Here is a 6,696-nt window from a genome sequence, read left to right as displayed (position 1 = left end):
AAGTCCATGGAACCATCTTAAAAAATGTCTAATTGAGGTTGCAGATAGAATATGTGGAAAAGGAGAACATATGGAAGCCAATCAAAAATGGATGACAGAAGAAATTTTAGACATCATGGAAGAAAGAAGACTAGTAAAAGATGATAAAGCAAAGTACAAATCTTTAAGCAAAATAATAAACAAGAAATGCAGGAAAACAAAGGAACAGTTCTATGAAGAAAAATGTAGAGAAATTGAACTCTTGGATAAGGCACACAATCCAACTATGTTCAAAAAAATTAAAGAACTAAATCAAAAACCCAAAACAATAAACGGCAAGCTCTTAACAGAAAATGACAAAATAGCAGAAAGATGGGCAGAATATGTAGAAGAACTATACAATGACTCAAGACCAACATACATAACTAAAAACAACAATTACCAAAATGTCAAAATAGAAAAAGAAAAAATTATTGATGTAATTAAACACCTACCAAAGAGTAAAGCAACTGGAGTAGAACAAATTCCAGCGGAATTATTACAACATATGGGAGAAGAAGGACTAAATTCCATCACCAATATCACAAACGACTGCTACAATACAGGCATTTTGACGGAGGATTTCCTGCAATCTACATTTGTCACTATTCCAAAAGAACCCAACACAACACTTTGCAACGAACACCGTACTATCAGTTTAATATCACATGCTTCCAAAATACTGCTACAGATTATGAAAAGAAGAATAACACCCTTAGCAGAAAGGAGACTTGGTGAGAACCAGCTCGCATTCAGGAAAGGGAAAGGAACAAGAGATGGTATTTGTCAGCTCCGTATACTCAGGGAAAGAATGATCGAAAAAAGAAGAAAATATTTATCTGCTTCATTGACTACACAAAAGCCTTCGATCGAGTCAAACACAATAAATTAATAGAAGTTTTTGAAAAATATGACATACCACAAGAAGAAAAGAGGTTAATCAGCAATCTATATTGGAACCAAACAGCAGTAGTGAGAACTATCAACGGTGAGTCAAGAAGTTTTAAGATAAAAAAGGTGTTCGACAGGGTTGCATCCTCCCACCAATTCTATTCAATATGTATAGCGAAGAACTTATCCGGGAAGCTTTAGATGACACAAGAGGAATTAAAGTAAATGGTGTCACAATAACTAATATAAGATATGCAGACGGCACGATCATCATCGCAGAAACAGAACACGATCTCCAAGTAATGATAACAAGATTAATTGAAACATGCAAGATCTACGAGATGGAATTAAATGCTAAAAAGACCAAAGTAATGGTCATCGAAAAATTTCCGGGAGCAAAAATCCAAATAACATCAGGAAAGACTGTTTTAGAACAAGTAAAAAGCTACTGCTATCTAGGATCACAAATCACAGAGGATGGACGCTGCACAGACGAAATAAGTAAACGACAGCAATGGCTAAGATTGCATTCCAACGACATAAAGAATTGTTCAACAGTAACATCAACAGGAAAATGAAAATGAACCTCCTGAAAACATATGTCTGGTCTGTTTTTTCTTATGGATGCGAGGCATAGACTATTGGGAAAGAAATGATGGACAAGATTCGGGCATTCGAGAAGTGGTGTTATAGAAGATTATTGAAGATCAGGTGGACAGATAGGGTTTCCAACGAAGAAGTGCTACGAAGAATGAATGTAACCCCTATGCTTCTTACCATCATAGCAAAGAGAAAAGCTGCACTCTTTGGTCATGTGGCAAGAGGATCAAGTGGAGTAGTTTTTTGTAACATCGTGGAAGGGTACATTGAAGGAAAAAGATCTAGCGGTAGCAGTGGCGTAACGCAGTTTAGGCGACCTTAGTTCGGGAACTAAGGGCCCCCGACCAAAAAGGGCCCAAAAGGGGCCCCCATCAAATTTTTCGTATTTTGTGCTTTTTTACCATGTTGACAAGGTTTCCTAAAGCCATCCCAAAAGTTCTTACTAAACAGTGTTGCTAACACAACACTGGATTCATTCATTCTGTTTTGTTTTGTTTATTCGCTATAATTCTTCAATTGCTTATTTCAATTATACTGACAATGACAACTTTGACATTGGCATTCAGAGGGCACAGAGAGCAGGTTCATGATAATGTGTGTGAAGGTGGGAACTTCTTGGCATTGGTCTCTCTTATGGCTGATAATGATGAATTTCTAGCAGAAGTTATATCTCTTCCAGGTAGAGCAACAAAATACCTTACACTAAGATCCAAAATAAGCCGATTCACTTGCTTGCAAATACTGTATCCTCGACTTTGGTAGAAAATATTAATTCCGCACCATTCTGGAGTATAATCTTGGATTCCACCAGTGATATTACCAGAGTCGACCAATTGACCGTTGTTATTAGGTGGGCAATCACACGTTATGAGTGAAAACTTTTTTGCTACCCTTCGAGATATCTTCAGTTTTTTTGGCTCTTCCTTGAATAGATGGAGAGATCTTGGAATCGAAGCTGGGAAAGGATCACTGACACTAAAAAAGTTATGTACGACACGTTGGAGCTCTCGCATTGATGCAGTGCGAGCTGTGCGTGACAAGTATCCCCAGATAATGAGGCTTCTGACGCGACTCATCTAAACATCCAACAACAAGAATGAGCGTGACAACGCAAAGAGTCTAAAGAAAAAAATTGACACACTGGAATTTATTATTTTTCTTGTATTCTGGGAGAGAATACTAAGATCACTCAATGCAGTATCGAAGGAGCTTCAGTCCCCTAGGATTGACTTGTCAGTTGCCTCTAGACACCTTAATATTGCACTCTCGAAGTCGGAGCTCCAATATCTTCGAGAATCATGGCAGTCTTTAATGCTGACTGCCACAGCACTTGCAAAATCTTGGGATGGATCGCTAGAGTTTCAACAAAAGAGGGGTCGGAAGGCAAGATATGAATCAGATGAACTTGTTGTAGATGGAAGACTGATGGATCCTGAGCAAAGTTTTAAGATAAACGTTTTCTACAAGACTGTTGATACAGCATTGATGCAAATGACAGAAAGGTTCAAGGACAAGCAATGGTGACGTCATTATTCAGCTGTCTCTACCCCAACAACCTGGCAACACTGAGTCCTGACATGCTTGAAAATGCAGTACGAATAATTCGTGAGAAATATCCAAATGACTTTACAGATGAATTAGATTCTGAGATGAGATAATTTGCAACCGAATTCAGAAAGGAGATTGCAGTCAAGAAAACTGTTCTAGAAGTTAATAACCTCGTGCTTCAGAGCCGTATTAGTTCATCCTTTCCAGAAATGTACAAGCTACCAACACTTTTCGTCACTTTGCCAGTAACTGTTGCATCGGCAGAAAGATCATTTTCAAAGTTGAAACTGATAAAGACATATCTAAGATCTACAATGTCACAGGAAAGACTGGACGACCTAGCAACTTTGTCAATTGAGAACAAGGAAGCAAAGAAAATTGACAAAACAAAGCTTATGAAGGATTTTGCCAACATTAATGCACGTAGAAAAGCTCACGTTGTGAGCAAGAACACCTAATTTACTGTTGGTTTTTTCATATGTAAACATTTTCTTTACCACATCACGTGCATTTTTCGAGGTTCTAAAGGGCACGGTTTTAAACATTTTCCCATTACCCCGAACCCCTTTGCCCCGTAGAGCTCACTTCACTTCGCAGTCCCTAAATAAGGGCCCCATCTTAGTAAATTCCTAAGGGCCCCGAGTGTCTCTGTTACGCCACTGAGCGGTAGGCAAAGAAGGACTTGGAATGACGATATTAAAGAGTGGGTTAACATCCAGAACTATGGTATCCTGAAAAGTAGGTGTAGTGACAGGGTTTGTTGGAGGACCATGGTTAGCAACCTACGGATCACGTAGAAGCTACCTGGAATGAATAAAATGATGATAATTCTGATGCAAAGTAGATAAAACGCAACGAAATAAAGGTGACATTGTGACCAAAGAGATTCCGCATGAAGTTGGGGAAGCGTTTCTAGACGCAGATTTGAGTAGCTCTAGTGAATTGGAAAAAGGATCGCATTGAAGATGTGGGACCGAATCCACGGTATCCGATAAGAATTCGGAGACAGGGAGCGATAGAAGTTCGCATTCAATCCTTAAACATTATCAAACATCAATCCTTAAAAAAGGGGAAATGACTAATATACTCCCTGCCAAAGTAAATAGTCCGTTCTGCTTCATCGTTCATTCGATTCAAGTTCTCCGTTAATAAAGACACCGAACAGGCAGTCTTTCTTTGTAACAATCTTGAGGCAACACCCAAGTTCAAGTAATTATCAATCAATAGGGGCTGTTCAATAATTACGCCACGCTAAATTTGGGTTTTTAGAACCACCCATCCCCTCTCGTCACGCTCCGTCACGGTTCCATGTGAGATCCCCTTGCATGATGTCACTCTAGGAAGAGACAGCCCCCCCTCCCCTCTTAACAAAATTCCAGTACATATGCAACACATGATAAATTAGAGTAATGCAAGTTTTCTTTTGAATATATAACAAATTAACAAAATGTTAATATCAAGTCAATCGCTTCTTCGGTTTAGATAAAAGTTGATCAATCACTTGTCCAGATTGGACCCATATCATTAAGGATAGGGGTTCCACTTTTGGGAACAACCTCTGGAATATCTGACTCGTCGTCAAAATCAACATCATCAATTGCGTGCCATTCAAGCTCTTGAAAGGCCATCGCACACAACAATTCATTTTGACGACGGGCTGCGACTCGTTGCGGTCGTACTTTTCTCGCCTCGGTTCTGTTGGCAACTGGTAGCGAATCCTTTGCTCGGCAGTATGCTGAGTGGTATTGCCTTGACTTAATACTTACAAAATAAAGACCGCAGTGTTTGCAAATACGGTCTGCAAGAATATCCTTGGTTGAAGGGCAAGAATAGTCGTATGGCTAGCGTTCAATGCGATGTTTTGAAACAAGAATAAATATGAAGCTTCCTTATCATCTTTCAAGAACAGGCTTAGATGATCTACCGCCGAACAAGCAAACTATATCCGATGAAGCAGAAGACAGCCCGATGGCAGAAACAGCGATTATCAACAGCGGAGAAGAAGGGGATAAAGAATCTGATACGAATGACTGTGTGGCAAGGGACAATTCAAGTGACGAAAGTGAATGGAAAGTATTTGACTTTATGTCTAGCGAGGACTCTTTTGACGAGTGGCTACCTTAGACCATTTTTTATTGGTCAGGTATGTTTTTACATAGTTTGTTTCTATTACGGATCTTAGTGCTACCCGTAGGTGGGGCCCATGTGATTCTTGCAACTCAGGGAATAGTCAAAACCACTAAAGAATGAATATAGACATTTTCTGTATATTCTTCAGATTAAAAAACATTAAACCAACAAGGAAATTTGAAATTTAGAAAAATCGGGGGCCAACATCAAATGAAGCTCAATATTTCATCTAAAGCCCACGATTTGTAGCAAAAAATGTGCTTAAGATAACTGTAATAGAAGCAGAAATCACGCTTGTTATTCATTTTTGGCTAACTTTTGTCAATGCATCTGAGACAGACAAACATACCATTAGAATTATACGACGTTACCCCCTGATTAACTGCAACTTTAAACGCCTATAACTTTGGGACCGTACGTTGTAGGGCTATGGTTCTTTAAAAAAGTCGGAATAACTTCGAAAGAGCAATCCAAAAATGTATTTAGATTGAAAAATTCGAAAAGTTTACTTTTTTCTGACCGTGACTTGTCGTTCGGTCAATTACATCTCTGTCACGTGACAAGAACCAATTTTCCAAAATGTCCCAACTCGGAATCTTGATCCCTTTTATATTTACTTTCATTCCAAGCATTAAAATTTTTGGTTACCCAGATCCTTAAATTATAGTGGAAAATTCCCTGCCTAAACAGTATGTGGTGCATTTTTATTTTATTTTTAAACGATATCTACACATTTGGAGTTAGGCCTACAAAGGGTATCGTGCGACCTCTACCTAAGTACCAAGGAGGGCTGAATACCAAATAATTCCGAAAATTTTAAAACAATGGTTTAAAAACTAAAAAACTGAGTAAAACCAAAGCTTTTCTAAAAAAATTCGAACGTTGTTTTCGGCAGTAACATACTTGTTTAAAGGCCGACCTCCACTTGGCCGCGCGTACGGTGCGGCCAAGTCACCAAGTCTTGCAATTTGATTGGATAATCTCCGACGTACGTAGAGCGGCCGCTCTGAGAGTAGAACCAGGTTCTACTTTCAAAGCGTACAAAGTTTGAACGTGACGGGCAAGAATATTGCATCATACCGAGTCACTGGGCATGCGCTGACTTGGCCGCACCGTACGCGCGGCCAAGTGGAGGTCGGCCTTAACAATCCAGAAAGCAAAAAGTTTGGGTTTTAGCCAATCACAGTACTTGCTTTCGAAACAAACCAGGCAAATTCTGTGACACTGTAATGCCCTACGTTTTTGCTACAGGAGTAAAAGTTGTAGTTGTGCGTGAGGTCTGGATTGGGAAGAAGTATACAACTGTGATGCGAGTTTTAGTACCTGGGTTGGGCATTTTAATTTGAAGATTGTTCAATGAGGCTTTCAAATAAAATTGATTTGCCTTTATTTGAAGAGTTTTTCCAAAGCGAAAGGATGGTGCCTTTTCGAGTTGAAGCAGACTTACTTTCATGCTTCCATGTTGCAATCTGAGAATGGGCTTGAGATTTTTGCTGAGGGAAAGCTTTG

Source organism: Rhopilema esculentum, chromosome 14 (assembly GCF_057945365.1).
Source record: "Rhopilema esculentum isolate cy_ngs chromosome 14, ASM5794536v1, whole genome shotgun sequence".
NCBI lineage: Eukaryota > Metazoa > Cnidaria > Scyphozoa > Rhizostomeae > Rhizostomatidae > Rhopilema > Rhopilema esculentum.
This window is presented reverse-complemented; position numbering follows the sequence as displayed.